General features: G+C 45.3%; 1 pseudogene; it reads left to right on the forward strand.

The window, feature by feature from the left end:
• The first annotated feature begins 3,045 nt into the window (after nt 1-3,045).
• LOC134968337 (5S ribosomal RNA) lies at nt 3,046-3,163 on the forward strand (annotated as a pseudogene).
• Nucleotides 3,164-19,240: the final 16,077 nt, after the last annotated feature.

Consider the following 19,240-nt stretch of genomic DNA (forward strand, 5'->3'; position numbering starts at 1 on the left):
TACACTGACCAGCATATCTTCAAATCGGAGCTATCACAGTATGGATAGGCACTCGTGGAACCGAGTCTGAATACACGATCTAGCCTGCCACAATGAGATTGATTGAGACTCCCTGGACTAGTGATGCAGGGACGTAAGGAGGCAGGGAGGATCGGTGCGGGCCGGCCACGTGATTCACACGTCGATGGGCGGACCCCTGTCACGTCACCGATGACAGCATCAGGATAAAGAATTTCTATTGGCGGATCGCGGCAAGTGCCGGTATTTAGGGGAGAACCTGGAGGCAATCTGGTTCTGCCTCTGATGAAGCAAACAGCGAAGCGTGCGTCAGGCTAGCTGCGCACTTTAGATAGTCACCGGACAATGTTAGATTAGAAAGGATTTAATCATATGCAGAGTATCATCCCACGCAAGCTGCGGGGTAATAGGAAACAGTCTCATTAGATTAAGAAGACCCGACTCCAGCGTGCAAATTCAGTGTGCATAGTGAATGATATTAAGTGCTCCATGTATAGGAAACAGCTCAATTGAATAATATATGTCTGACCCCATTGTGCACATTGCATTATACTGAGCATAACAAACGATATGTATTAAATGCCTGTATTAAATGCCTTTATAAAGGCAGTACTTAGTCCTGACATGAACAATACACGTATATTATAAAGCACTGATTAAAGGACTGTGTACATATTGGGACATCAGTGACATGGTTCACATTCCTAATGATCTCCTAATTGTCATTTAACAAGCCTGTTCAATTTCTGTCTGATCTCAATTTAAGTTATAATTTGTGAGAGAACTAATATTGTATGCTCCCATATGAATTACTTAGGAGCGAATACAGTATAATGATACAGTGATATTAAAGGGGAAAGCGCCAAGCAACTAATTTTGTGATAAGGGAACACTGATTAGTAATCACTACTGTGACAAGGGAATACTGATTAATTATCATCAGCGATGACGCTTTCTATAAATAAGCCTATCATCATGTCACAATAAAATTAGGATAAGATCATCATAAGATCATCAGGCATGAACAGCCAAAAGTTACAAGGCTGCTAGAGTCCAATTTGAGAATCAGACACCTGCTGTTCCTCTCGCATGTGTTACAATTGTATCATTACACACATGACTCATCTATAGTGAATGTAACAATATTTAAAGAATTCAGGAGGGCACATAGATGCTCCTGTGATACAACTGTAGCTTAGTAAGAATTCTGTTACTATTCCAGTGATACAATCAAAACACAGCACACAATATTGGGAGATCAATTCATTTTGTTTATTCATTATTAGACATAGTAAATCATTAGAGCACTACTATCAATTCACTGTAAATTTATATTATGAAAACAGGAGTCCTGTTTCCCTAATGGTCTCATACTATATATCCTGGAAGGGATTAGAAAATTAGAGTTCTTCTTAATTAGCAGATATATAGCTATAGAGAAAGTATATACTCCTGAGACACTCTTCACTGTTCCGAAATCATAATTTAGGAGCCATACGGATGACATCTAGTGCGCAGCTTTTTCAATTTTAATCACGATTTCCTTCTTATACACACTATTCTATTCTTTTTCTTAAATATTCGCTGGTTTTATTATATATGGTAATAAAAGTTATATTTTAACATAAGATTGTGTGCACCACTTTAGGGCATTCCGAACCCTCTTTTCTTTTCTTTGTGCAGATGTATTTTGCCCGTGGTAGCACCCCCTAAACTGTCATGAAAAACACAGATGTGTTTGGGATATAAATAAATAAGGGGCCATTCTCATAGAAGCTATCTAACCTGTGCGACCAGTATTATAGTCACTAGTATCCAAAAAATCCCCTATGTGAAATCAAAGATAAATGCTGATACAATGATAATGTGACCAGGACCCTCGGGCTGCTTTGATATTACAGATATAAAGGTCTCCCTGGGTTGTTAATCTGATTAACAGGAAAAAGTGCCTCTAGCAGATACTGGTATACTTCAGAGTAACATCACTTACCAGTTTCCCAGACAATCTGTTTTTTGCCTCAGTAATAATAACATCATTAGGATCACAAGTATACCAGTATCTGCTAGAGGCAATTTTTCCTGTTAATCAGATTAACAACCCAGGGAGACCTTTATATCTGTAATATCAAAGCAGCCCGAGGGTCCTGGTCACATTATCATTGTATCAGCATTTATCTTTGATTTCACATAGGGGATTTTTTGGATACATCATGCATCTGAAATAGGTTGCACACATGACCCATCTGAGGGTATTATTGTAGTACTTCTTTAATACACGTGATTTACCATAGAATAATATTCATTTTTTGAAGCAACCCTTTTCAAAGCATAACAGATTTCTGGAACACCCTCTCATTCTGTTTAAACAATTTTGGGTGGCTCTGCAATGCAATTTGTCAACAGAGCACCATTTTGTTACAAAACAGGACAGTAGAAGTGTCCCTCTAGCTTTCTTCCGTATCAGTGTCGTTCCACACCACCCTCTCATTTTTTCATTCGATGCCCAGGCAGATGATCAAAAAGCAGAAGTGGTGGGTTACTTAACCTGATCCCCTTTCTCCTTCCGTTTCTGTCTCTCATTCTCTTTCTATCACTCTCTAGTCTTTGCCCATCTAATTCACAGCAGGGCCACACCATCATTGCCTCAGGACTTCCATTAACCTGGGAGACCCCCATCTGATATTTCTGAGATACATATATATATATATATATTTTTTTTTGACATCAGAACCCGTGACTGCCTTGGTGTTTATAGGACTTTTAGCCATCATTATATGGGATTTAAGACTCACCTTTGAAAAGAGGTGGCACCTAAACAGTCCATTTTTGAAGACCAGACCCGGCAGACCTCACGCTATTCTTCAAGTGTGTGAGAATATCAGAGAACATTTGACACTACTTATTTCCAGATTCGGGAGTGCTCACAACATCATTACGGGACCATGGGCCTCTACAAGAAAACTCTGGGAAATTCTCTCAGAATCTAGGATACAGAGTTCCTGGTGTCATCAGGTGTGGGATACATCTACCTGCGGTCAGACCATACTGAGTATGCCCAACCTCGTCTGATCTTGGAAGCCAAGCACTGTGGGCCAGGTCAGTACCTGGTTGGGAGACCACCAGGGAATACCGGGTACTGCAGGTATTTTTATCCAAACCCAGGACACAGGACCAAGAATCACTTTCCTCCTTCTTTTCCCCTTCTGTTTGTAAATCCCTGATACACTCAGGAATTAGAGGTGAGCCAGGTACAACCTATTGTTTGGTTATTTGTTTTGATTTTTTCTTCCGGTGATATTTTCACTACATATCAAATTGTTACAATTCCAGGGAGAAAATTTCACACCAATACATAAGATTTACATAATAATAATTTTTTGGAGACACCCATATATTTTCGCTCACAGAACCATTAAGCCAAACTGTTATCGTTATTATATCAGTGATTTATTCAGACAATATTCTATCGATTTATTTAGGCTATAGCTTAGCAATTTAATAATTTGTTATTATTAGTACCTTTCCCCCCCCCCCTTCCTTTTGCCTTATAGTCAATATTTTATGAAGGTTGACAATAAAAGTTACATTTTAAATAGAACTCATCATTTCATTTTCATTAAAAGTGTGCCCCAGAAAAGACACATAGTCTTTCTTTTTCTCTTTTGGCTCCGGTACTATACGGGAACCATCCCCCTTTTTTTGTGCATTAGTTTACTGAACTATCTCTGGGAGCACCACCAACCCAGCGCCTAATACTAATTATTTGTGTTGTATATTGGCCAGATGTTGGTTTATATATTAGAGCTTTTGCTTTAATGATATCATCCTAAAATATTAAACACCTCAATTGAGTGATCCTGTGCAGACTCTACCAATCCTTTTTCTTTCTATAATATACCATTCATGACACGAAGTGGGAAGGAAAAGCTGAGGCCTTGGCCTATGTTCATGACTGGTGGCTCAGCTTCTCATGAGCATGGAAGCCCTCCTCCCTCTAGAATTTTTTTTAAAATTAAGCTTTTTAAAGCACAAAAAAACAACTGTGCATTCAGAGATATCACAAATCCCCAAGGAGAGTCTAAGTGTGTCCGCGGTTGCGATGTCTAGGCCTGACCTTCCCAAGACTGTATGGAGAGGGGAGGCTCCTACCACCATTTGCACGCCCCCCTGCAAGTGCTGAGGGGAGCACCGCCAGTCCAGTTGCCGATATTGAGATTGAGGACGTCACTGTAGATGTACACCAAGATGAGGAGTATATTGGTGTAGCTGACGCTGAGGAGGAAGTTGTTGATGAGGATTCTGATGGTGATGTGGTTTGTTTGAATAAGGCACCAGTGGAGACAGTTGTTGTCCATGGGATGAGAAAGCCCATTGTCATGCCTGGGCAAAATACCAAAAAAGCCACCTCTTTTTAGTGTGGAATTATTTATCCACAAATACAGACAACAGGTGTCAAGCCGTGTGTTGCCTTTGTCAATCCGTAATAAGTAGGGGTGAGGACGATAACCATCTAGGAGCATCCACCCTTATACGTCACCTGCAGCGCATTCATCAGAGGTCATTTTCAATTTCAGAAACCTTGGGTAAGAGTATTATCAGTCCACTGACACCTAAATCCCTTCTTCCTGTTGTACCCAAGCTCCTACAAGACACCACCAACTCCCTCAACGTCAATTTCCTCCTCAGTCAGGAACGTTAGTAGTCCTGCAGGCCATGTCACTGGCATGACTGACGAGTCCTCTCCAAACCGGGATTCCTTCAGAGGATCCTTGAGTTGTACGCCTACTGCTGCTGCTGCCACTGCTGTTGTTGCTGCTGGGAGGCCATAACAACTATGCTGGAGTTAGACGTGTGTCTGGTATCCACCATTAGTGCATTGGGATTTAGACAGTTAATGGACGTACTGTGTCCCCGGTACCAAATCCCATCTAGATTCCACTTCACCATGCAAGCGATTCCCGGACTGTACATTGCCATTAAGAAAAGTGTCCTTAGTGTCCTGAAAAATGCAATTGTACTCACTATCCACTTAACCACGGACATGGCAAACTAAGGACTACATGACTGTGACAGCCCACTGGGTAGATGTATTGCCTCCTGCAGCAACAGCAGCGGCACCAGTAGCAGAATCTCACAAACACCAACTCGTTCCTAGGCAGGCTACGCTATGTATCACCGCTTTCCGTAAGAGGCACACTGCTGACAACCTCTTATGGAAACTGAGGGACATCATCGCACAATGGCTTAGCCCACTTAGACTCTCCTGAGATTTGTGATATCTGACAATGCCACCAATATTGTGCGTGCATTACATCTGGGCAAATTCCAGCACGTCCCATGTTGTGCGCATACAATTAATTTGGTGGTGCAGAATTTTTTGAAAAATGACAGGGTTGTGCAGGAGATGCTGTCGGTGGCCTAAAATATTGCGGGCCACTTTTGACATTCAGCGACTGCGTGACGAAGACTAGAGCGCCAGCAAACACTCCTAAACCTGCCCTGCCATCACATGAAGCAAGAGGTGGTAACGAGGTGGAATTCAACACTCTATACGCTTCAGAGAATGGAGGAGCAGCAAAAGGCCATTCAAGCCTATACATCCACATACAATATAGGCAAAGGAGGGGGAATGCACCTGACTCAAGCGCAATGGAGAATGATTTCTGTGTTGTGCAAAGTTCTCCAACCCTTCGAACTTGCCACACGTGAAGTCAGTTCAGACACTGCCAGCCTGAGTTAGGTCATTCCCCTCATCAGGCTTTTGCAGAAGCAGCTGGAGAAATTGAAGGAGGAGCTAAAACGGAGCTATTCCGCTAAGTATGTGGGACTTGTGGATGGAGCCCTTAATTCGCTTAACCAGGATTCACAGGTGGTCAATCTGTTGAAATCAGAGCACTACATTTTGGCCACCGTGCTCGATCCTAGGTTTTAAGCCTACGTCGTATCTCTCTTTCCGGCAGACACAAGTCTGCAGAGGTTCAAAGACCTGCTGGTGAGACACTTGTCAAGTCAAGCGAAACGTGTCCCAGCAACAGCAACTCCTTCATTTTCTCCCGCAACTGGGGCTGCAAAGAAAAGGATAAAATTTCCTAGCCCATCCGCTGGTGGGGATGCAGGGAAGTCAGGAGCAAGTGTTGACATCTGGTCCGGACTGAAGGACCTGCCAATGATTACTGACATGTCTACTGTCACTGCATATGATGCTGTCACCATTGAAAGAATAGTGAGCGCTAATCAAATATGTTCTATGTATATAATATATATTAAATGTGGTTTATCTAAAAACAAAGCAAGAATTGTGACACAAATGTTCCAGGGGATGCGTTGGTGGCACAGTGTAACTGTGTGCTGCACTGTCCCTATCTTACCCTACTAGTCAGCATGTTTAGTGCAGCCAGTAACCTTGTCAGCGATCAGCGTAGGAGGTTACTTCCACAAAACGTGGAGAAGATGTTGTTCAACAAAATTAATTTTAAATTCCTCCACAAAAACCTTTACCAGCAATTGCCTCCAGAAAGTACACAGGGACCTGTGATGGTGGATTCCAGTGGGGACAAATTAATACTTTGTGAGGAGGAGGATGTACTCACTGAAAGGGGTGAGCGTTTGGAGGATGAGGACGACATCTTGCCTCTGTAGAGCCTGTTTGTACAAGGAGAAGATTAATTGCTTCTATTTTGGTGGGGGGATTAATTGCTTCTCTTTTTTGTGGGTCCCCAAACAAACCAGTCATTTCAGCCACAGTCGTGTGGCAGACCCTGTCGCTGAAATGATTGGTTTGTTAAAATGTGCATGTCCTGTTTATACAACATAAGGGTGGGTGGGAGGGCCCAAGGACAATTCCATCTTGCACCTCTTTTTCTTCTTTGCATCATGTGCTCTTTGGGGCCTAGTTTTTAAAACTGCCATCTTGTCTGACACTGCAGTGACACTCCTAGATGGGCCAGGTGTTTGTGCCGCACACTTGTGTTGCTTAGCTTAGTCATCCAGCGACCTCAGTGCAACCTTTTGGCCTAAAAATAATATTGTGAGGTGTGAGGTGTTCAGAATAGACTGGAAATGAGTGGAAATGAATGTTATTGAGGTTAATAATACCGTAGTATCAAAATTACCCCCAAATTCTGTGATTTTAGCTGTTTTTATGTTTTTTTCAAAAATCATCCAGATCCAAAAACCAAAACCAAAACACGAAAGGGTCGTTTGGCAAAACAAATCCAGATCAAAAACACGAGTGGGGATACAGATCCAAAACCAAAACATAAAACACGCAAAGTGCTCGCCGCACATCTCTAGTATATATAATATCCTCAGTCACACATAGTATACAGGTGTCACATATCACATTACTCAGCGCAGTCTCCTGGTACGTCCTAGTCACATTGTGCTCTGTATACAGCCTCAGTCACACACAGTATACAGGTGTCATATATCACATTACTCAGAGCAGTCTCCTGGTGCGTCCTAGTCACATTGTGCTCCGTATACAGCCTCAGTCACACACAGTATACAGGTGTCATATATCACATTACTCAGTGCAGTCTCCTGGTGCTTCCTAGTCACATTGTGCTCTGTATACAGCCTCAGTCACACACAGTATACAGGTGTCATATATCACATTACTCAGAGCAGTCTCCTGGTGCGTCCTAGTCACATTGTGCTCTGTATACAGCCTCAGTCACACACAGTATACAGGTGTCATATATCACATTACTCAGCGCAGTCTCCTGGTACGTCCTAGTCACATTGTGCTCTGTATACAGCCTCAGTCACACACAGTATACAGGTGTCACATATCACATTACTCAGCGCAGTCTCCTGGTGCGTCCTAGTCACATTGTGCTCTGTATACAGCCTCAGTCACACACAGTATACAGGTGTCACATATCACATTACTCAGCGCAGTCTCCTGGTGCGTCCTAGTCACATTGTGCTCTGTATACAGCCTCAGTCACACACAGTATACAGGTGTCATATATCACATTACTCAGCGCAGTCTCCTGGTGCGTCCTAGTCACATTGTGCTCCGTATACAGCCTCAGTCACACACAGTATACAGGTGTCACATATCACATTACTCAGCGCAGTCTCCTGGTGCGTCTTAGTCACATTGTGCTCTGTATACAGCCTCAGTCACACACAGTATACAGGTGTCATATATCACATTACTCAGTGCAGTCTCCTGGTGCGTCCTAGTCACATTGTGCTCCGTATACAGCCTCAGTCACACACAGTATACAGGTGTCATATATCACATTACTCAGCGCAGTCTCCTGGTGCGTCCTAGTCACATTGTGCTCCGTATACAGCCTCAGTCACACACAGTATACAGGTGTCACATATCACATTACTCAGCGCAGTCTCCTGGTGCGTCTTAGTCACATTGTGCTCTGTATACAGCCTCAGTCACACACAGTATACAGGTGTCATATATCACATTACTCAGCGCAGTCTCCTGGTACGTCCTAGTCACATTGTGCTCCGTATACAGCCTCAGTCACACACAGTATACAGGTGTTATATATCACATTACTCAGAGCAGTCTCCTGGTGCGTCCTAGTCACATTGTGCTCCGTATACAGCCTCAGTCACACACAGTATACAGGTGTCATATATCACATTACTCAGTGCAGTCTCCGGGTGCGTCCTAGTCACATTGTGCTCCGTATACAGCCTCAGTCACACACAGTATACAGGTGTCATATATCACATTACTCAGCGCAGTCTCCTGGTGCATTCTAGTCACATTGTGCTCTGTATACAGCCTCAGTCACACACAGTATACAGGTGTCATATATCACATTACTCAGTGCAGTCTCCTGGTGCGTCCTAGTCACATTGTGCTCCGTATACAGCCTCAGTCACACACAGTATACAGGTGTCATATATCACATTACTCAGTGCAGTCTCCTGGTGCGTCCTAGTCACATTGTGCTCCGTATACAGCCTCAGTCACACACAGTATACAGGTGTCATATATCACATTACTCAGCGCAGTCTCCTGGTGCGTCCTAGTCACATTGTGCTCCGTATACAGCCTCAGTCACACACAGTATACAGGTGTCATATATCACATTACTCAGCGCAGTCTCCTGGTGCATTCTAGTCACATTGTGCTCTGTATACAGCCTCAGTCACACACAGTATACAGGTGTCATATATCACATTACTCAGCGCAGTCTCCTGGTGCGTCCTAGTCACATTGTGCTCCGTATACAGCCTCAGTAACACACAGTATACAGGTGTCATATATCACATTACTCAGCGCAGTCTCCTGGTGCGTCCTAGTCACATTGTGCTCTGTATACAGCCTCAGTCACACACAGTATACAGGTGTCACATATCACATTACTCAGCGCAGTCTCCTGGTGCGTCCTAGTCACATTGTGCTCCGTATACAGCCTCAGTCACACACAGTATACAGGTGTCATATATCACATTACTCAGCGCAGTCTCCCAGTGCGTCCTAGTCACATTGTGCTCTGTATACAGCCTCAGTCACACACAGTATACAGGTGTCATATATCACATTACTCAGCGCAGTCTCCTGGTGCGTCCTAGTCACATTGTGCTCCGTATACAGCCTCAGTTACACACAGTATACAGGTGTCATATATCACATTACTCAGCGCAGTCTCCCAGTGCGTCCTAGTCACATTGTGCTCTGTATACAGGCTCAGTCACACACAGTATACAGGTGTCATATATCACATTGCTCAGCGCAGTCTCCTGGTGAGTCCTAGTCACATTGTGCTCCGTATACAGCCTCAGTCACAGTATACAGGTGTCATATATCACATTACTCAGCGCAATCTCCTGGTTTGTCCGTATCACATTGTGCTCCATATACAGCCTCAGTCACACACAGTATACAGGTGTCATATATCACATTACTCAGCGCAGTCTCCTGGTGCGTCCTAGTCACACTGTGCTCCGTATACAGCCTCAGTCACACACAGTATACAGGTGTCATATATCACATTACTCAGCGCAGTCTCCTGGTGCGTCCTAGTCACATTGTGCTCCGTATACCGCCTCAGTCACACACAGTATACTGGTGTCATATATCACATTACTCAGCGCAGTCTCCTGGTGCGTCCTAGTCACATTGTGCTCCGTATACAGCCTCAGTCACAGTATACAGGTGTCATATATCACATTACTCAGCACAGTCTCCTGGTGCGTCCTAGTCACATCGTGCTCCGTATACAGCCTCAGTCACACACAGTATACAGGTGTCATATATCACATTACTCAGTGCAGTCTCCTGGTGCGTCCTAGTCACATTGTGCTCTGTATACAGCCTCAGTCACACACAGTATACAGGTGTCATATCACATTACTCAGCGCAGTCTCCTGGTGCGTCCTAGTCACATTGTGCTCCGTATACAGCCTCAGTCACACACAGTATACAGGTGTCATATATCACATTGCTCAGCGCAGTCTCCTGGTGAGTCCTAGTCACATTGTGATCCATATACAGCCTCAGTCACACACAGTATACAGGTGTCATATATCACATTGCTCAGCGCAGTCTCCTGGTGCGTCCTAGTCACATTGTGCTCCGTACACAGCCTCAGTCACACACAGTATACAGGTATCATATATCACATTACTCAGAGCAATCTCCTGGTTCGTCCGTATCACATTGTGCTCCGTATACAGCCTCAGTCACACACAGTATACAGGTGTCATATATCACATTACTCAGCGCAGTCTCCTGGTGCGTCCTAGTCACATTGTGCTCCGTATACAGCCTCAGTCACACACAGTATACAGGTGTCATATATCACATTACTCAGCGCAGTCTCCTAGTGCGTCCTGGTCACATTGTGCTCTGTATACAGCCTCAGTCACACACAGTATACAGGTGTCATATATCACATTAGTCAGTGCAGTCTCCTGGTGCGTCCTAGTCACATTGTGCTCCGTATACAGCCTCAGTCACACACAGTATACAGGTGTCATATTTCACATTACTCAGCGCAGTCTCCTGGTGCGTCCTAGTCACATTGTGCTCCGTATACAGCCTCAGTCACACACAGTATACAGGTGTCATATATCACATTACTCAGCGCAGTCTCCTGGTGCGTCCTAGTCACATTGTGCTCTGTATACAGCCTCAGTCACACACAGTATACAGGTGTCACATATCACATTACTCAGCGCAGTCTCCTGGTGCGTCCTAGTCACATTGTGCTCCGTATACAGCCTCAGTCACACACAGTATACAGGTGTCATATATCACATTACTCAGCGCAGTCTCCTGGTGCGTCCTAGTCACATTGTGCTCCGTATACAGCCTCAGTAACACACAGTATACAGGTGTCATATATCACATTACTCAGCGCAGTCTCCTGGTGCGTCCTAGTCACATTGTGCTCTGTATACAGCCTCAGTCACACACAGTATACAGGTGTCACATATCACATTACTCAGCGCAGTCTCCTGGTGCGTCCTAGTCACATTGTGCTCCGTATACAGCCTCAGTCACACACAGTATACAGGTGTCATATATCACATTACTCAGCGCAGTCTCCTGGTGCGTCCTAGTCACATTGTGCTCTGTATACAGCCTCAGTCACACACAGTATACAGGTGTCATATATCACATTACTCAGCGCAGTCTCCCAGTGCGTCCTAGTCACATTGTGCTCTGTATACAGCCTCAGTCACACACAGTATACAGGTGTCATATATCACATTAGTCAGTGCAGTCTCCTGGTGCGTCCTAGTCACATTGTGCTCCGTATACAGCCTCAGTCACACACAGTATACAGGTGTCATATTTCACATTACTCAGCGCAGTCTCCTGGTGCGTCCTAGTCACATTGTGCTCCGTATACAGCCTCAGTCACACACAGTATACAGGTGTCATATATCACATTACTCAGCGCAGTCTCCTGGTGCGTCCTAGTCACATTGTGCTCCGTATACAACCTCAGTCACAGTATACAGGTGTCATATATGACATTACTCAGCGCAGTCTCCTGGTGAGTCCTAGTCACATTGTGCTCCATATACAGCCTCAGTCACACACAGTATACAGGTGTCATATATCACATTGCTCAGCGCAGTCTCCTGGTGAGTCCTAGTCACATTGTGCTCCATATACAGCCTCAGTCACACACAGTATACAGGTGTCATATATCACATTGCTCAGCGCAGTCTCCTGGTGCGTCCTAGTCACATTGTGCTCCGTACACAGCCTCAGTCACACACAGTATACAGGTATCATATATCACATTACTCAGAGCAATCTCCTGGTTCGTCCGTATCACATTGTGCTCCGTATACAGCCTCAGTCACACACAGTATACAGGTGTCATATATCACATTACTCAGCACAATCTCCTGGTGCGTCCTAGTCACATTGTGCTCTGTATACAGCCTCAGTCACACACAATATAAAGGTGTCATATATCACATTGCTCAGCGCAGTCTCCTGGTGAGTCCTAGTCACATTGTGCTCCGTATACAGCCTCAGTCACAGTATACAGGTGTCATATATCACATTACTCAGCGCAATCTCCTGGTTTGTCCGTATCACATTGTGCTCCATATACAGCCTCAGTCACACACAGTATACAGGTGTCATATATCACATTACTCAGCGCAATCTCCTGGTGCGTCCTAGTCACATTGTGCTCTGTATACAGCCTCAGTCACACACAGTATACAGGTGTCATATATCACATTACTCAGCGCAATCTCCTGGTGCGTCCTAGTCACATTGTACTCCGTATACAGCCTCAGTCACACACAGTATAAAGTGTCATATATCACATTACTCAGCGCAGTCTCCTGGTGCGTCCTAGTCACACTGTGCTCCGTATACAGCCTCAGTCACACACAGTATACAGGTGTCATATATCACATTACTCAGCGCAGTCTCCTGGTGCGTCCTAGTCACATTGTGCTCCGTATACCGCCTCAGTCACACACAGTATACTGGTGTCATATATCACATTACTCAGCGCAGTCTCCTGGTGCGTCCTAGTCACATTGTGCTCCGTATACAGCCTCAGTCACAGTATACAGGTGTCATATATCACATTACTCAGCACAGTCTCCTGGTGCGTCCTAGTCACATCGTGCTCCGTATACAGCCTCAGTCACACACAGTATACAGGTGTCATATATCACATTACTCAGTGCAGTCTCCTGGTGCGTCCTAGTCACATTGTGCTCTGTATACAGCCTCAGTCACACACAGTATACAGGTGTCATATCACATTACTCAGCGCAGTCTCCTGGTGCGTCCTAGTCACATTGTGCTCCGTATACAGCCTCAGTCACACACAGTATACAGGTGTCATATATCACATTGCTCAGCGCAGTCTCCTGGTGAGTCCTAGTCACATTGTGCTCCATATACAGCCTCAGTCACACACAGTATACAGGTGTCATATATCACATTGCTCAGCGCAGTCTCCTGGTGCGTCCTAGTCACATTGTGCTCCGTACACAGCCTCAGTCACACACAGTATACAGGTATCATATATCACATTACTCAGAGCAATCTCCTGGTTCGTCCGTATCACATTGTGCTCCGTATACAGCCTCAGTCACACACAGTATACAGGTGTCATATATCACATTACTCAGCGCAGTCTCCTGGTGAGTCCTAGTCACATTGTGCTCCATATACAGCCTCAGTCACACACAGTATACAGGTGTCATATATCACATTAGTCAGCGCAGTCTCCTGGTGCGTCCTAGTCACATTGTGCTCCGTATACAGCCTCAGTCACACACAGTATACAGGTGTCATATATCACATTACTCAGCGCAGTCTCCTGGTGCGTCCTAGTCACATTGTGCTCCGTATACAGCCTCAGTCACACACAGTATACTGGTGTCATATATCACATTACTCAGCGCAGTCTCCTGGTGCGTCCTAGTCACATTGTGCTCCGTATACAGCCTCAGTCACACACAGTATACAGGTGTCATATATCACATTACTCAGTGCAGTCTCCTGGTGCGTCCTAGTCACATTGTGCTCCGTATACAGCCTCAGTCACACACAGTATACAGGTGTCATATATCACATTACTCAGCGCAGTCTCCCAGTGCGTCCTAGTCACATTGTGCTCTGTATACAGCCTCAGTCACACACAGTATACAGGTGTCATATATCACATTAGTCAGTGCAGTCTCCTGGTGCGTCCTAGTCACATTGTGCTCCGTATACAGCCTCAGTCACACACAGTATACAGGTGTCATATATCACATTACTCAGCGCAGTCTCCTGGTGCGTCCTAGTCACATTGTGCTCCGTATACAGCCTCAGTCACACACAGTATACAGGTGTCATATATCACATTACTCAGCGCAGTCTCCTGGTGCGTCCTAGTCACATTGTGCTCCGTATACAGCCTCAGTCACAGTATACAGGTGTCATATATCACATTACTCAGCGCAATCTCCTGGTTTGTCCTAGTCACATTGTGCTCCATATACAGCCTCAGTCACACACAGTATACAGGAGTCATATATCACATTGCTCAGCGCAGTCTCCTGGTGAGTCCTAGTCACATTGTGCTCCATATACAGCCTCAGTCACACACAGTATACAGGTGTCATATATCACATTGCTCAGCGCAGTCTCCTGGTGCGTCCTAGTCACATTGTGCTCCGTACACAGCCTCAGTCACACACAGTATACAGGTATCATATATCACATTACTCAGAGCAATCTACTGGTTCGTCCGTATCACATTGTGCTCCGTATACAGCCTCAGTCACACACAGTATACAGGTGTCATATATCACATTACTCAGCACAATCTCCTGGTGCGTCCTAGTCACATTGTGCTCTGTATACAGCCTCAGTCACACACAATATAAAGGTGTCATATATCACATTGCTCAGCGCAGTCTCCTGGTGAGTCCTAGTCACATTGTGCTCCGTATACAGCCTCAGTCACAGTATACAGGTGTCATATATCACATTACTCAGCGCAATCTCCTGGTTTGTCCGTATCACATTGTGCTCCATATACAGCCTCAGTCACACACAGTATACAGGTGTCATATATCATATTACTCAGCGCAATCTCCTGGTGCGTCCTAGTCACATTGTGCTCTGTATACAGCCTCAGTCACACACAGTATACAGGTGTCATATATCACATTACTCAGCGCAATCTCCTGGTGCGTCCTAGTCACATTGTACTCCGTATACAGCCTCAGTCACACACAGTATACAGGTGTCATATCACATTACTCAGCGCAGTCTCCTGGTGCGTCCTAGTCACACTGTGCTCCATATACAGCCTCAGTCACACACAGTATACAGGTGTCATATATCACATTACTCAGCGCAGTCTCCTGGTGCGTCCTAGTCACATTGTCCTCCGTATACAGCCTCAGTCACACACAGTATACAGGTGTCATATATCACATTACTCAGCGCAGTCTCCCAGTGCGTCCTAGTCACATTGTGCTCTGTATACAGCCTCAGTCACACACAGTATACAGGTGTCATATATCACATTAGTCAGCGCAGTCTCCTGGTGCGTCCTAGTCACATTGTGCTCCGTATACAGCCTCAGTCACACACAGTATACAGGTGTCATATATCACATTACTCAGCGCAGTCTCCTGGTGCGTCCTAGTCACATTGTGCTCCGTATACAGCCTCAGTCACACACAGTATACTGGTGTCATATATCACATTACTCAGCGCAGTCTCTGGTGCGTCCTAGTCACATTGTGCTCCGTATACAGCCTCAGTCACACACAGTATACAGGTGTCACATATCACATTACTCAGCGCAGTCTCCTGGTGCGTCCTTGTCACATTGTGCTCTGTATACAGCCTCAGTCACACACAGTATACAGGTGTCATATATCACATTACTCAGCGCAGTCTCCTGGTGCATTCTAGTCACATTGTGGTCTGTATACAGCCTCAGTCACACACAGTATACAGGTGTCATATATCACATTACTCAGCGCAGTCTCCTGGTGCGTCCTAGTCACATTGTGCTCCGTATACAGCCTCAGTCACACACAGTATACAGGTGTCATATATCACATTACTCAGCGCAGTCTCCTGGTGCGTCCTAGTCACATTGTGCTCCGTATACAGCCTCAGTCACACACAGTATACAGGTGTCACATATCACATTACTCAGCGCAGTCTCCTGGTGCGTCCTAGTCACATTGTGCTCCGTATACAGCCTCAGTCACACACAGTATACAGGTGTCATATATCACATTACTCAGCGCAGTCTCCTGGTGCATTCTAGTCACATTGTGGTCTGTATACAGCCTCAGTCACACACAGTATACAGGTGTCATATATCACATTACTCAGCGCAGTCTCCTGGTGCATTCTAGTCACATTGTGCTCTGTATACAGCCTCAGTCACACACAGTATACAGGTGTCATATATCACATTACTCAGCGCAGTCTCCTGGTGCGTCCTAGTCACATTGTGCTCTGTATACAGCCTCAGTCACACACAGTATACAGGTGTCATATATCACATTACTCAGCGCAGTCTCCTGGTGCGTCCTAGTCACATTGTGCTCTGTATACAGCCTCAGTCACACACAGTATACAGGTGTCACATATCACATTACTCAGCGCAGTCTCCTGGTGCGTCCTAGTCACATTGTGCTCCGTATACAGCCTCAGTCACACACAGTATACAGGTGTCATATATCACATTACTCAGCGCAGTCTCCCAGTGCGTCCTAGTCACATTGTGCTCTGTATACAGCCTCAGTCACACACAGTATACAGGTGTCATATATCACATTACTCAGCGCAGTCTCCTGGTGCGTCCTAGTCACATTGTGCTCCGTATACAGCCTCAGTCACACACAGTATACAGGTGTCATATATCACATTACTCAGCGCAGTCTCCCAGTGCGTCCTAGTCACATTGTGCTCTGTATACAGCCTCAGTCACACACAGTATACAGGTGTCATATATCACATTAGTCAGTGCAGTCTCCTGGTGCGTCCTAGTCACATTGTGCTCCGTATACAGCCTCAGTCACACACAGTATACAGGTGTCATATATCACATTACTCAGCGCAGTCTCCTGGTGCGTCCTAGTCACATTGTGCTCCGTATACAGCCTCAGTCACACACAGTATACAGGTGTCATATATCACATTACTCAGCGCAGTCTCCTGGTGCGTCCTAGTCACATTGTGCTCCGTATACAGCCTCAGTCACAGTATACAGGTGTCATATATCACATTACTCAGCGCTATCTCCTGGTTTGTCCTAGTCACATTGTGCTCCATATACAGCCTCAGTCACACACAGTATACAGGTGTCATATATCACATTGCTCAGCGCAGTCTCCTGGTGAGTCCTAGTCACATTGTGCTCCATATACAGCCTCAGTCACACACAGTATACAGGTGTCATATATCACATTGCTCAGCGCAGTCTCCTGGTGCGTCCTAGTCACATTGTGCTCCGTACACAGCCTCAGTCACACACAGTATACAGGTATCATACATCACATTACTCAGAGCAATCTCCTGGTTCGTCCGTATCACATTGTGCTCCGTATACAGCCTCAGTCACACACAGTATACAGGTGTCATATATCACATTACTCAGCACAATCTCCTGGTGCGTCCTAGTCACATTGTGCTCTGTATACAGCCTCAGTCACACACAATATAAAGGTGTCATATATCACATTGCTCAGCGCAGTCTCCTGGTGAGTCCTAGTCACATTGTGCTCCGTATACAGCCTCAGTCACAGTATACAGGTGTCATATATCACATTACTCAGCGCAATCTCCTGGTGCGTCCTAGTCACATTGTGCTCTGTATACAGCCTCAGTCACACACAGTATACAGGTGTCATATATCACATTACTCAGCGCAATCTCCTGGTGCGTCCTAGTCACATTGTACTCCGTATACAGCCTCAGTCACACACAGTATACAGGTGTCATATATCACATTACTCAGCGCAGTCTCCTGGTGCGTCCTAGTCACACTGTGCTCCGTATACAGCCTCAGTCACACACAGTATACAGGTGTCATATATCACATTACTCAGCGCAGTCTCCTGGTGCGTCCTAGTCACATTGTGCTCCGTATACCGCCTCAGTCACACACAGTATACTGGTGTCATATATCACATTACTCAGCGCAGTCTCCTGGTGCGTCCTAGTCACATTGTGCTCCGTATACAGCCTCAGTCACAGTATACAGGTGTCATATATCACATTACTCAGCACAGTCTCCTGGTGCGTCCTAGTCACATCGTGCTCCGTATACAGCCTCAGTCACACACAGTATACAGGTGTCATATATCACATTACTCAGTGCAGTCTCCTGGTGCGTCCTAGTCACATTGTGCTCTGTATACAGCCTCAGTCACACACAGTATACAGGTGTCATATCACATTACTCAGCGCAGTCTCCTGGTGCGTCCTAGTCACATTGTGCTCCGTATACAGCCTCAGTCACACACAGTATACAGGTGTCATATATCACATTGCTCAGCGCAGTCTCCTGGTGAGTCCTAGTCACATTGTGCTCCATATACAGCCTCAGTCACACACAGTATACAGGTGTCATATATCACATTGCTCAGCGCAGTCTCCTGGTGCGTCCTAGTCACATTGTGCTCCGTACACAGCCTCAGTCACACACAGTATACAGGTATCATATATCACATTACTCAGAGCAATCTCCTGGTTCGTCCGTATCACATTGTGCTCCGTATACAGCCTCAGTCACACACAGTATACATGTGTCATATATCACATTACTCAGCGCAGTCTCCTGGTGCGTCCTAGTCACATTGTGCTCCGTATACAGCCTCAGTCACACACAGTATACAGGTGTCATATATCACATTACTCAGCGCAGTCTCCCAGTGCGTCCTAGTCACATTGTGCTCTGTATACAGCCTCAGTCACACACAGTATACAGGTGTCATATATCACATTAGTCAGTGCAGTCTCCTGGTGCGTCCTAGTCACATTGTGCTCCGTATACAGCCTCAGTCACACACAGTATACAGGTGTCATATATCACATTACTCAGCGCAGTCTCCTGGTGCGTCCTAGTCACATTGTGCTCCGTATACAGCCTCAGTCACACAGTATACAGGTGTCATATATCACATTACTCAGCGCAGTCTCCTGGTGCGTCCTAGTCACATTGTGCTCCGTATACAGCCTCAGTCACAGTATACAGGTGTCATATATCACATTACTCAGCGCAAT

The sequence above is a fragment of the Pseudophryne corroboree genome, chromosome 10 (genome assembly GCF_028390025.1).
Source record: "Pseudophryne corroboree isolate aPseCor3 chromosome 10, aPseCor3.hap2, whole genome shotgun sequence".
Lineage (NCBI taxonomy): Eukaryota > Metazoa > Chordata > Amphibia > Anura > Myobatrachidae > Pseudophryne > Pseudophryne corroboree.